Consider the following 13,981-nt stretch of genomic DNA (forward strand, 5'->3'; position numbering starts at 1 on the left):
TTTCCCATTCTTCTTAAGAAATATTAGCCCTTTGTCCTGCAGTACTTGACTTCTGTATGTATACTTGGACTATTACTCATTTGTCCATTGGGCATGCAGCAAATACTTTATCCCAGTCTGTCCATTGCCTTTTGACTAGCTTAGCTGGTAAAGAATCTGCCTGCAAGGCAGGAAACCCCAGTTCGATTCTTGGGTTGGGAAGATCCACTGGAGAAGGGATAGGCTGTCCACTCCAGTACTCTTGGATTTCCCTGGTGGCTCAGCTGATAAAGAATCTGCCTGCAATGTGTGGGACCTGGGCTTGATCCCTCGGTTGGGAAGATCCTCTGGAGAAGGGAATGGTTACTCATTCCAGTATTCTGGGCTGGAGAATTTGATAGACTTTATACTTCATGGAGTCCCAAAGAGTCGGACACAATTGAGCCACTTTCACTTTCACTTGCTATACATTAAAAAAATTCTTTTTTAGTTGCATAGATTATTCTTTTCTTTAATCACCTGTGGAAATTTCAGTCACAGTTAGAAAGTTTTTCCCATTGCTGAAATTAAAGAATGCTGCCATATTTTCTTCAAGATTTTGTTATGGTTTCATTTTTTTTGTTTAGATTCCTAAACCCATTTACAGTTTATTTTTGTGGATGGTATGTCATGGATCTGCACTGATTTTTTTTTTCCCAAATGTCTCAGTTGTTTCAGCCATCATTTACTGAATGTCCATCTTTGCCCCCCATGATTGTTCATGCCCTTCGATCATATACTAAAATTCCCAACTATAATTCATGTTTTTCTGGGTTTTCTGTTCTATACCACTGGACTATTTGTCTATTCATGTACCCCAGTGTTATAATTAGTAAGTCTTTATAGTGTGTCTACTAATTATCCTTGTATAGATGCTCTCATTAAGTTTATTTCTATGTATTTAATCTTTGTTATTGCTATTGTATAGGGGGTTTTCTCTACTAGTGTGTCCTCCAGCTGTATGCTTAGTCACTCAGTCATATCCAGCTCTTTGTGATCCCATGGACTGTAGCCTGTCAGGCTCCTATGTCTGTGGGGATTCTCCAGACAAGAATACTGGAGTGGGTTGCCATGTCCTCCTCCACGGGATCTTCCCAACCCATGATCGAACCCAGGTCTCCAGCATTATGGGCAGATTCTTTACCGTCTGAGCCACCAGGGGAGCCTTTATATCCTACTACCTTGCTGAATTCCCTTTGTTTTACTTAATTTGTCCTGGTTTGTATAAGACTCTTCAGGTGTACTATAATATCACCTGCACATAGAGGTGGCTTTACATCTTCTTATCCATTACTAGAAATCTTATTGATTTATCTAGTCAACTGGCTAGTGCTTATTGTTGAAGATTGAACAGGAGTGATATAGTGGGCATACTTTTGTTGTTCTGAAAACCTCTGGTGAAAGTGAAAGTGTTAGTTGCTTAGTCATATCTGTCTCTTTGCAACCCCATGGACTGTAGCTCACTGGGCTCCTCTGTCTATGAGATTCTCCAGGCAAAGTGCTAGAGTGGGTTGCTGTTTCCTTCTCCAGAGGGTTGTCCGGACCCAGGGATCCAACTCGGGTCTCCCGCATTCGCAGGCAGATTCTTTACCATCTGAGCCACCAGGGAAGCCCAAAAATGTCTGGTACTCCCCCACTATATAAAGTATTTTTTGCATGAGGAATTACTTATATTCTTTCATCATGTTAATAATGCATCCCCGATTCCTATTTCTTGAGTTTTCTCTTTTTTCAGATGAATGGGTATTTGACATTTCCTTCACTTTCACTTTTCTCTTTCATGCATTGGAGAAGGAAATGGCAACCCACTCCAGTATTCTTGCCTGGAGAATCCCAAGGATGGCAGAGCCTGGTGGGCTGCCGTCTATGGGGTCGCACAGAGTCGGACACGACTGAAGCGACTTAGCATCATCATAGCCTCAAAGATTGGCTTGGCATCTATGGTGATAGCCATATGATTGTTGTTCTTCAGTTGGTAAGTCACATCAAACTCTTTACAGCCCCATGGACTACAGCATGCGAAGGTCACCTGTCCCTCACTGTCTCTCAGAGATGCTCATATTTATGTCTGTTGAATCCATGATGCTATCTAACCATCTCATTGTCTGCTGCCCCCTTCTCCTTTTGCCTTCAATCTTTCCTAACATCAGGTCTTTATCGTTAAATATATTACCATGGTGAATGATCTCAATGGAATTCCTAATATAGAGCCAACTTTGTATTAATGGAATCAATACCACTTTATCACAGTATATTGGTCTAAACGTATTGTTGGATGTTTGCCAATATTCTATTTAGTGTTGTGGTATTTAGTTTTATGCGTTAATATCCTACTTGCTTCCTCAAAAAAGTTAAGCAAGTTTACTTCCTTTCAAACGTTCTTACCCAACTCATAAAGCTTTGGTACTACTAGATATTTGATGGTTTACTAGAATTTACCTATAAATACATCTGAGAAAGGTCTTTCTTGGGGATAATTCCTGAAATAACTTTCTTCATTTCTTCTGTGAAAATTGGCTGATTTAAACTTTCTAACGCTAGAGTCAAAATTTTGGAAATCTGTGTTTATCTAGAAAATTACCTATTTTATGTAGATTTTCAAGTTACTTTGAATAGATGTTGACAAATAATCCCTTATTTTTAAAGATACAAACAAAAACAGGTTCTAAATGCAATTTCCATAGAAATAACACAGTTTCATCTGATGCTAGTAATATCTCTGTACTGTTTCTAGGTAAGTCAGCTTTGCTTTCTGAAAGTAAATTCAGATAGGGTATCTAGTTTAGTTGTACATATTTGTGTTAGAACCAGAATTTCAGTATTTACCTTTAGGTTAACAGCATCACAACTGTTCTGTTGGTCTCATTTCCCACTTCTCCATCTTTAACTGCTGACAGTTCCCCACTAATATAACTCAATGTTTTAATTTTTTTTTGTAAAGCAATTATCCTTTAATTAGAAAGATACAGTTACCAAAAAAACACAACAAGATATCACCTCTAGTTTACTCTGGACCGTCTGACTCTGACAAACCTATTGCCATAGATCAGTGTGTTCTTTACTTGCTCCATCAAAAGAGGAAGCTGTAGGTCCCCACCGAATCACTGTATTGCTGCTGTGGTTTTCATTCTGTTTGTCCATGCTGGTTTCTTCACCACTGTAGTGGGTATGCATTGTTTGTTTTCCTTCCTCTTGCCAACTCTTTTCTGAATGTGGTCCAGTCATGATTCCCATACTAGATGCAGCTTTACTCCCTGTTAGGCTATGTTTTTAATTTTTCTGTCAGTTGCTGTTAATCAGTGGCTTTTTTTTTTTTTTTTTTTTTTTACTTTACAATATTATATTGGTTTTGCCATACATCAACATGAATCCACCACGGGTGTACATGTGTTCCCCATCCTGAACCCCCCTCTCACCTTCCTCCCCAGCCCATCCCTCTGGGTCATCCCAGTGCACCAGCCCCAAGCATCCTGTATCATGCATCGAACCTGGACTGGAAATTCGTTTCATATATGATAATATACATATTTCAACACCATTCTCCCAAATCATCCCACCCTCTCCCTCTCCCACAGGGTCCAAAAGACTGTTCTATACATCTATGTCTCTTTTGCTGTCTCGCATACAGGGTTATCATTACCATCTTTCTAAATTCCATATATATGTGTTAGTATACTGTATTGGTGTTTTTCTTCTGGTTTACTTCATTCTGTATAATAGGCTCCAGTTTCATCCATCTCATTAGAACTGATTCAAATGTATTCTTTTTAATGGCTGAGTAATACTCCATTGTGTATATGTACCAAAGCTTTCTTATCCATTCATCTGCTGATGGACATCTAGGTTGCTTCCATGTCCCGGCTATTACAAACAGTGCTGCGATGAACACTGAGGTACACGTGTCTCTTTCGATTCTGGTTTCCTCGGTGTGTATGCCCAGCAGTGGGATTGCTGGGTCATGAGGCAGTTCTATTTCCAGTTTTTTAAGGAATCTCCACACTGTTCTCCATAGTGGTTGTACTAGTTTGCATTCCTACCAACAGTGTAAGAGGGTTCCCTTTTCTCCACATCCTCTCCAGCATTTATTGCTTGTAGACTTTTGGATCGCAGCCATTCTGACTGGCGTGAAATGGTACCTCATTGTGGTTTTGATTTGCATTTCTCTGATTATGAGTGATGTTGAGCATCTTTTCATGTTTTTGTTAGCCATCTGTATGTCTTCTTTGGAGAAATGTCTATTTAGTTATTTGGCCCATTTTTTGATTGGGTCCTTTATTTTTCTGGAATTGAGCTGCAGGAGATGCTTGTATATTTTTGAGATTAGTTGTTTGTCAGTTGCTTCATTTGCTATTATTTTCTCCCATTCTGAAGGCTGTCTTTTCACCTTGCTTATAGTTTCTTTTGTTGTCCAGAAGCTTTTAATTTTAATTAGGTCCCATTTGTTTAGTTTTGCTTTTATTTCCAATATTCTGGGAGGTGGGTCATAGAGGATCCTGCTGTGATTTAAGTCAGAGAGTGTTTCGCCTATGTTCTCCTCTAGGAGTTTTATAGTTTCTGGCCTTACGTTTAGATCTTTAATCCATTTTGAGTTTATTTTTGTGTATGGTGTTAGAAAGTGTTCTAGTTTCATTCTTTTACAAGTGCTTGACCAGTTTTCCCAGCACCACCTGTTAAAGAGATTGTCTTTTCTCCATTGTATATTCTTGCCTCCTTTGTCAAAGATAAGGTGTCCATAGGTGCGTGGATTTATCCCTGGGCTTTCTATTTTGTTCCATTGATCTATATTTCTGTCTTTGTGCCAGTACCATACTGTCTTGATGACTGTGGCTTTGTAGTAGAGCCGGAAGTCAGGCAGGTTGATTCCTCCAGTTCCATTCTTCTTTCTCAAGATTGCTTTGGCTATTCGAGGTTTTGTATTTCCATACAAATTGTGAAATTATTTGTTCTAGCCCTGTGAAAAATACCGTTGGTAGCTTGATAGGGATTGCATTGAATCTATAGACTGCTTTGGGTAGTATTAACTCAATGTTTTTAAAAGGTCCTAGAAACCCCTGGTAATCATCTCAGAGAAAGAATGTCTGATTGGAGTATCAGGTCTGACAGCAGCAAAATCTGACTTGAAGAGGGATAAGGAGAAGGACAGAATTTGTCTTTTGGGGAAAAAAGTTGAGCCCAGTCACCCTCAGGTGAGCATAGTTGGGGTAGATAATATTGTTGTGCATATTACTATGCTGATGTATTTGTCTGTATCTGATTATAAGAAATATATTTGGTCGTGATGTCAGATTCCATCCTATGACTATATAGAGATGCTTCCCAAATCTTGCTTATAGTTTCATAGTAAGCTCTATTTTAAATAAAGATAAGCCTCATTTTTTTTTGTCTGTTAATTTTCTGTGTCCCACAAGTAATTCTCCACAGTTAGATGAGACACAGTGACTTGCACAAGTAACTGTCTTCACTTACTGTTCTTCACTCCAAACCTTAGGACATTTTTCAGTAAGCCTAGAACCACAAACAGAGTCTCTTGTCTTTTCTAAATTCCTCAACTTGGGGCTGGTGCACTGGGATGACCCAGAAGGATGGTACGGGGAGGGAGGTGGGAGGGGGGTTCAGTATGGGGATCACGTCTACACCCATGGCAGATTCATGTTGATGTATGGCAAAACCAATACAATATTGTAAAGTAATTAGCCTCCAATTAAAATAAATACATTTAAATTTAAAAAAATATTCAACTTTCAAAGCAAAACTATTTTAATAAAATTTGCTTTAATTAAAAAAAAAAATTCCTCAACTTTAACCACAGTGGAAAATTTGATCTGTTGCATTTTCCTCAGCTCATATTTATAGCCATGTCATATTGCATAAACCTAGCAAAACAATCCCAGTGATGTACAGCATTGTTTACCAAAGCCAGAAAACCAGAAAGATCAGATCAAGCTTATTTTGGACATACTGATGATCCTACAGTTTCCCGCACAAACCAGAAAAATAGGTGTTTCTCGATGTGCCGTTTAACAAAAAGTTCAACCCAAAGATATGTTTCCTACTCTTTCTCTCTCCTTTCTAGGGAGACAAGAACAGCATATGCACTATAAGATCTAATAAATTCAGATTCCACTCATTTGTAACTGGTGTAATTGAGGAGCGAGGAGTATGGTGATTAAATGTTACGATAACTTCTTTTCTGGGTTTATTTAAAAGAAAAAGATGTTTTCAGCTAACATGAAGCTATTCATAAACCACAAGCACACACACGTGTGTGTGTATGTGTGTGTGTATATATATATATGTATATATATGTATATATATACACACACACATGGAATATATGTATTTCACCTATTAGAGACAGCTTTCTATCTATACACAAACCTTAGACAGAGGCCATGAAATAGATTCAACTGTGACTGGGTCTAATTAGCAGTAGTACTAGAATTGTCTTACCTGGCATTCAAAAGAAATCTCTCATGATCTCATCTTTTCAGTAAGTGAGGCTGATTTGCCAGATTTTCTCAATTCGTAAAGTTGAACCCAGTGTTACTTTCCAGTGAGGAACCTAGTGGGTGGCCAGAACAGAGAGTCTGGAGCCAGTCTGCTGACTGCATACCATTCTTGGTTGGCCACCTACAATATCCATGACCTCTTGGTCAATAGACTGATTTCATACCCCTGGACTTCAGTGTCCTCATCATAAACTTCTGTAACAACACCAATCTATAGTGTTACCTGTTTTAAATGAGTTATCTTTTTAAAGTATATGGCCTAAGTAATAAGTATACAGATTTTCCCCCCAAATTAAGAACTGCAACTCAGTAGATTTGTTTTAATCATTTGGACCTGCATGAGGATGTCCTTTTCATCACAGGGGACTGGAATGCAAAAGTAGGAAACCAAGAGATACCCGGAGTAACAGGCAAATTTGGCCTTGGAGTACACAATGAAGCAGGGCAAAGGCTAACAGGGTTTGGCCAAGAAAACGCACAGGTCATAGCAAACACCCTCTTCCAACAACACAAAAGAATACTGTATGTAGGGACATCACCAGATGGTCAATACCGAAATCAGATTGATTATATTCTTTGCAGCCAAAGATGGAGAAGCTCTATACAGTCAGCAAAAAGAAGACCAGGAGATGACTGTGGCTCAGATCATCAACTCCTATTCAGAAAATTCAGACTTAAATTGAAGAAAGTAGGGAAACCACTAGGCCATTCTGGTATGACCTAAATCAAATCCCTTGTGATTATACAGTGGAAGTTTCAAATAGACACAAGGGATTAGATCTGATAGACAGAGTGCCTGAAGAACTATGGATCGAGTTTTGTGCCATTGTACAGAAGGTAGTGATCAAGACCATCACCAAGAAAAAGAAATGCAAAAAGGCAAAATGGTTGTCTGAGGAGGCCTTACAAATAGCTGAGAAAAGAAGAGAAGCCAAAGGCAAAGGAGGAAAGGAAAGATGTACTCATTTGAATACAAAGTTCCAAAGAACAGCAAGGAGAGATAAGAAAGCCTTCCTCAGCGATCAGTGCAAAGAAATAGAAGAAAACAACAGAATGGGAAAGACTCGAGATATCTTCAAGAATATTAGAGATACCAAAGGAATATTTCATGTAAAGTTGGGCATAATAAAGGACAGATAAGGTATGGACCAAACAGAAGCAGAAGATATTAAGAAGAGATGGCAAGAATACACAGAAGAAGTATACAAAAATGATCTTCATGACCCAGATAACCATGATGGTATGATCACTAACCTAGAGCCAGACATCCTGAAATGCAAACTCCAGTGGGCCTTTGGAAGCATCAGTACGAACAAAGCTAATGGAGGTGATAGAATTTCAGTTGAGCTATTTCAAATCCTGAAAGATGATGCTGTGAAAGTGCTGCACTCAATATGCCAGCAAATTTGGAAAACTCAGCAGTGGCCACAGGATTGGAAAAGGTCAGTTTTCATTCCAATCCCAAAGAAAGCCAATGCCAAAGAATGCTCAAACTACCGCACAATTGCACTCATCTCACATGCTAGTAAAGTAACGCTCAAAATTCTCCAAGCCAGGCTTCAGCACTATGTGAACCATGAACCTCCAGATGCTCAAGCTGGATTTAGAAAAGGTAGAGGAACCAGAGATCCAATTGCCAACATCCAATGGGTCATCAAAACACCAAGAGAGTTCCAGGAAAATATGTACTTCTGCTTTATTGACTATGCCAAAGTCTTTGACTGTGTGGATCACAACAAACTACGGAAAATTCTTCAAGAAATGGCAACACCAGACCACCTTACCTGCCTCCTGAGAAACCCGTATGCAGGCCAAGAAGCAACAGTTAGAACCGGACATGGAATAACAAACTGGTTCCAAATTGGGAAAGGAGTACGTCAGGGTTATATATTGTCACACTGCTTATTCAACTTATATACAGACTATATCATGCAGAATGCTGGGCTGCATGAAGCACAAGCTGGAATCAAGATTGCCAGGAGAAATATCAATAACCTCAGATATGCAGATGACAAAACCATTAATGGCAGAAACCGAAGAAGAAATAAGGAGCCTCTTGACGAAAAGTGAAAGAGGAGTGTGAAAAAGCTGGCTTAAAACTCAACTTTCAAAAACCTAAGATCATGACATCCAGTCCCATCACTTCATGACAAATAGATGGGGAAACAATGGAAACAGTGAGAGACTTTATCTTTTTGGGTACTGAAATCACTGCAGACAGTGACTACAGTCATGAAATTAAAAGATGCTTTCTCCTTGGAAGAAAAGCTATGACCAACCTAGACAGCATATTAAAAAGCAGCGACATGGCCGACAAATGTCCGTCTACTCAGAACTATGGTTTTTCCAGTAGTCATGTATGGAGATGAGAGTTGGACTACAAAGAAAGTTGAGTGCTGAAGAATTGATGCTTTTGAACTGTGGTGTTGGAGAAGACTCTTGAGAGTCCCTTGGACTGCAAGGAGATCCAACCAGTCAATCCTAAAGGAAATCAACCCTGAATATTCATTGGAAGGACTGATGCTGAAGCTGAAACTGCAGTACTTTGGCCACCTGATGTGAAGAACTGACTTCTTGGAAAAGACCCTGATGCTGGGAAAGATTTAAGGAAAAAGGAGAAGGGAATGACAGAGGATGAGATGGTTGGATGGCATCACCAACTCGATGGACATGAGTTTGAGTAAGCTCCGGGAGTTGGTGATGGACAGAGAAGCCTGGTGTGCTGCAGTCCATGGGGTCGCAAAAAGTCGGAAATGACTGAGCGACTGAACCGAACTGAAACTTGTGCTAGCAAGGGGAAAAGCGCATTAGAGAGGGATGGGAATAGGTAAAGCTCAAACTTGGGGGCTTAGAGGAAGGTCACCTGGGGATACCAACATCTCAGAGGAATGTGGGCAGTCTCAGGTTTCCAATTCTCCTGAAGGTAATGTTCCCCTGAAACATGCAAATCAAGGAGAACTTCACTGTCATTGGACCCTACTGTCAGAAATTTGACTCAGCCCTCCCAGGCACGTGAACCTTGTGGGTTCCTAAGGCTGCAGGTCACGTAGATGCTGCCATCCTGTGGACAATAGTTACATGACAGGCTTAGCCCTTCTTGCCCTGTCAGAACTGTGGGCTGTCAAACCCAAACATCAGATTGTCACGTTGGCCCTATGCAACTATGACCCTGTGGTAGATTCAGTCCTTCAAGTCTCTGGTGCATGGTGGATTCCTAAACCTTGCTTTGCACATGGTTCCTACTCTCATGCGACCCTCACTAGCTACCAGCATGTGGTCCTCTCAGCCCTGGACTTGATCTACTGCTTAGGGTTATGTGGATGCTATGGTCTGGAACCCTTCTCAGCATGGTACGTGTCAAGTTCAGCAGTTGCCATCACGTGAAGGTTTTGGGCTGCTAAACTCTGTAGATCCACTTATGTGCAACAATGTGGCTCCTACCACACGTGGCGCACAAAGCCCTTCCTCTCATGTGAGCAGTGCACCTTCCAGACCACAGCTGGTCATGTGGCTCTTCTGGTCACATGCCAGGATTTTGTCACTTGCCAGGACATGGTCACATACCAGGATGTCGTCACACGAGAATTGAGGGATTTCATTTCTGGGGTTGAAGTGGTCTGCAAAGTCATGTAATCACCTATGGTCCTGCAAGAGGGTCTGCCCTTTAAGAGTGGGGAGATTACCATTCAGAGAAGTCAGACCTATGGGTGCAGAAGACCTTTATACCTGCGGTGGGTGCTCTAGCTCAGGGGAGACTTGAGGAGACTGTGGCTCATTCCCAACTTGCCACCAACTTTTATATCCTAACACAGTGGGTGGGAATCAGCGAGCAGAGGCGCCCGCCGGTACTGGAAGTTTCCTCAGAGAAGTGGGCTTTTAGAGGCACCCAAGCAACGTCAGACTGTCAGACTGAGATCACGCGAAGAGCAGAGGGTCCAAGAGGGTTGGACAGAGGTAGGTGGAGGGCTTCTGAATGTGGCCCAACTGTTGTAGACCTGGCAGAGTAAACCTGTGGGTGTGTGCGTCCTGAACCTGGACTCAGAGGAGCTGTTGTTGGCGAAGAGTGAAACGGAGGAGAAGAATGTCCTGGCTGGGTGGGTGGGGGTAGCTGTGGACTGGCTGGCTGGGGTACATGGACTTGGAAGTCATCTCTAAGCAGCAGGACTCTGGGCCATCATGAAAATGGTATAGAAGGAGTAAAGTTGAGAAGATAACAAGATTGTGTTTACTTTTATGGGAGTAAATACTTCTTGATTCATGGCTCAATATCATCACTTGTGATAGTTTACCTTACATGTAGCTTAAATAATCCGCTTTATTTTTCCCTCAATTTCAGCATTTCCAAGCTTGTTTTGCAAAAGCCGAGGACCAAAAACCAGCAACAACACAAATGTACTCTACTCTAGTGAAGTGTAGAACATACAAGACTAAAGGTAAATGAATTTCCATGCTGTAAGATGTTTCTTAGGCAGGGAGAGTTTCCCCAACCTGTGTGGGAAGGAAACAGCTTTCCAAAGAGCATCTGAAGAACTAGTGTGCACAGGAAATATTCTGTGAATACCTGTCCAAACCGAATTTCCCACCACTTTAAAACTTTGTGCCTTTTGTTTATTAAGAGCAATGGAATGTATGTTTATAATCATTATGATCTGTTCTTCTCTTTCAGAAATTACTTACTGCTATGAAATTCATTTTGTCTTGTCTCATCAGCCAGTCTCTCTCTTGCTGAAATCTTTACAGTTTTGTTGTTGTTGTTTAGTCTTCAGAGATAGCCTCTCTTTCTGAGCATATGTCTGATAACATGATAGCAAAGATAAGTGCAGAAATGCAAATCATTCAGCAGTCTTATCTATAGCAAGAAATGTAGTGCCCTCTTCTGGAAAACAAGAAACAACTGGCCCCTCAGGATGAGCAGACTGAATACCTGCCGTTTAATACAAATATCCCATACTTTTCCAAAACTCTTTTGCTATTATCCTTTAATAACTTCAGCTTCCCTGTTTTGAGTGCCTATTATGGGTCAAGCTCTGTGATAACCTCGTCTTGTACATTAAGTCATTTAACCCTCAGAAAAATCCTGAAAGGGTGCTATTTCAGTTGACAGATGAGATACATGAGTCAGGAGAGGCTGGGCTATGCTGAGGTCATAAACATTCTCCAAACCTCCGTGGCTTATCCCTCACTCCCCGGTACATGCCCATGACTCATGCATGGCCATCACAGGATGGTGGATCAGAGCTCTGATGTACTTTCAGTGGAATGACTTGGAGACTGAAACCGACAGAGCTGTCACCATCTAGAAAGTTGTCAGATCACTGTGCCTGAAGGAAAGAGGGCCCTGGGGCTGTGAGGAAGATCTCAAGCCAACAGTCACATGATGTTGCCCAGAAGTAACACATATCACTCAAACCAAGAAGGAAAACTAGTCACATTTATGGCCCCGCCCAGACAAAGGGGATAAAGCAAGAAGTGCAGTTCTGCCACAAGCTTAGAATAGGAGAGAAATAGAAACACTTGGCACACAGCCACACTGACTACTGCATGATGCAGCGGAAACTCTGAGAGGTTGAGTACCTCCGTAAAATCACATAGTAAGGGACAGAACAGGATTTGAATCTAGGCAGGTATGTCTTCCAGTCGATGTTCTTCTGTACCCTTTTCTACATCATTGTATGTTATTCTCTTAATAAAATACATAAATCTATAATATATATATTTTATATATATATATATATATATATATATATATATATATATACACACACACTCTTGACCCTGGAACAACATAGGGCTTGGTGGTGCCAACCCCCTGCACAGTTGAAACTTTGTAGATAACTTTTGATTCCCCCAAAACGTAACTACTAATAGCTTACTGTTTACTGGAAGCCTTCTCCATAACATAAAGCATGGATTAACACATATTTTCTGGGTTATATGTGTTATATAATATATTATTGCAATAAAGAAGCCGGAGAAAAGATGATGTTATTAGAATAGCATAAGGAAGAGAAAATACACTCTATGTTACTGTACTGTATTTATCAATACCTAAAGTTTACATCTTCTGTTTACAAAATGAATCATCAGTCTTTCAGTACCTGCATCAATACCCTCTTCTATGATACAGTACACATAGATTTTATACCTACTACTAACAGTGGACATCAGAAGTAGAAGTGAAACTGCTAGTTGCTCAGTTGTGTCCAACTCTTTGTGGCCCCGTGGACTGTAGCCACCAGGCTCCCCCGTCCATGGAATACACTCAGGCAAGAATATTGCTGTGGGTAGCCGTTTCCTTCTCCAGGGGTCATCTTCAACCAGGGATCGAACTGGGGTCTCCCTCATTGTAGGCAGATTCTTTACCAACTGAGCTACAGGGAAGCCCTCAAAAATAGGAAGATCACGTGAAAAAGAAATTCATGTTTGATTTACAGGTATGAGGATTCATGCATTGATATCAAAGAAGCAGCAATATGATTGCTTTATGGTTGTCTAGTGTGATGGATACCATTTCTTCATGGTAGCCTAGCCTATAAACTAATGAATGAGTCATTATAAAACTTTTATGTCATAGAGTGTCACAGTCATGTACATAGTACCACAATGGAAACATTGTTTTGTTAAAACATACACAGACCTGTGGTGATGATAGGCTGATCGTTTCTCCAATTATGAGAGACAGAGAAACAGCAGAGAGAGAGAGAGAGAGGAAGGGAGGGAGGGAGAAACATACTGTATGAGCATGTAATTCTTTGAGAGCAAAGTTAAAGAATAGTAAGAAAGCTGACATGTGATTAATTTTATATCAGATATCACTCACTCCATGCCTGTGTAAGGAATGACCATCCACTCCAGTACCTGTCTTGTACATGATGTTTCACCCATGTATTTCTTATGTATTTATTGGAGGGAAAATGCACATATAAGCAGCTCATGCAGTTCAAACTCTGCTGTTCAAGGATCAACTCCATAGTAGAGATCCTATTACTTCATTCTGCTAGTTCCCTCTTCCTTCCTTCTGTCGTCCCCTTATCCTCCTGCCTTCAAACTTTCCCGACATCAGGGTCTTTTTCCAATGAGTCGGCTCTTCCCATCAGGTGGCCAAAGTATTGGAGCTTCAGCTTCAGTGTCAGTCCACCAGTGAATATTCAGGGTTGATTTCCTATAGGATGGACTGGCTTGAGCTCCTGGCTGTCCAAGGGACTCTCAACAGTCTTCTCCAGCACCACATTTAAAAGCAGCAATTCTTCAGATGCTCAGGCTTCTATATGGTCCAAGGCTCACATTCATACAAATGTATTAATAGATGTGAATGAGTAACTATCATGTGTTCCAACCAGCCATTTATAAACAGAATTGACATTCTCATGTGTTCCTTTACCTTGACTTTTTAATCTTTGTATTTACACATAAAACATAAACATTAATTATGTCTGAGGAACCATAAAAACATG

General features: G+C 40.6%; 1 long non-coding RNA gene across 4 annotated transcripts in view; it reads left to right on the forward strand.

Moving 5' to 3' along the window:
- Positions 1–13,981, forward strand: part of LOC129638640 (uncharacterized) — a 33,009-nt gene that overhangs the window by 14,686 nt on the left and 4,342 nt on the right. For 3 of the 4 annotated variants that reach the window (XR_008707948.1, XR_008707945.1, XR_008707947.1), the window contains exons 2-3: positions 10,340–10,481; positions 10,864–10,960. This is a non-coding gene — a long non-coding RNA (uncharacterized LOC129638640). Of the gene's footprint in view, positions 1–5,056; positions 5,205–10,339; positions 10,482–10,863; positions 10,961–13,981 lie in introns of all 4 variants that reach the window. The other variant, XR_008707946.1, reaches the window with a different exon arrangement.

Source organism: Bubalus kerabau, chromosome X, assembly GCF_029407905.1.
Source record: "Bubalus kerabau isolate K-KA32 ecotype Philippines breed swamp buffalo chromosome X, PCC_UOA_SB_1v2, whole genome shotgun sequence".
In the NCBI taxonomy this organism is placed as follows: Eukaryota; Metazoa; Chordata; class Mammalia; order Artiodactyla; family Bovidae; genus Bubalus; species Bubalus kerabau.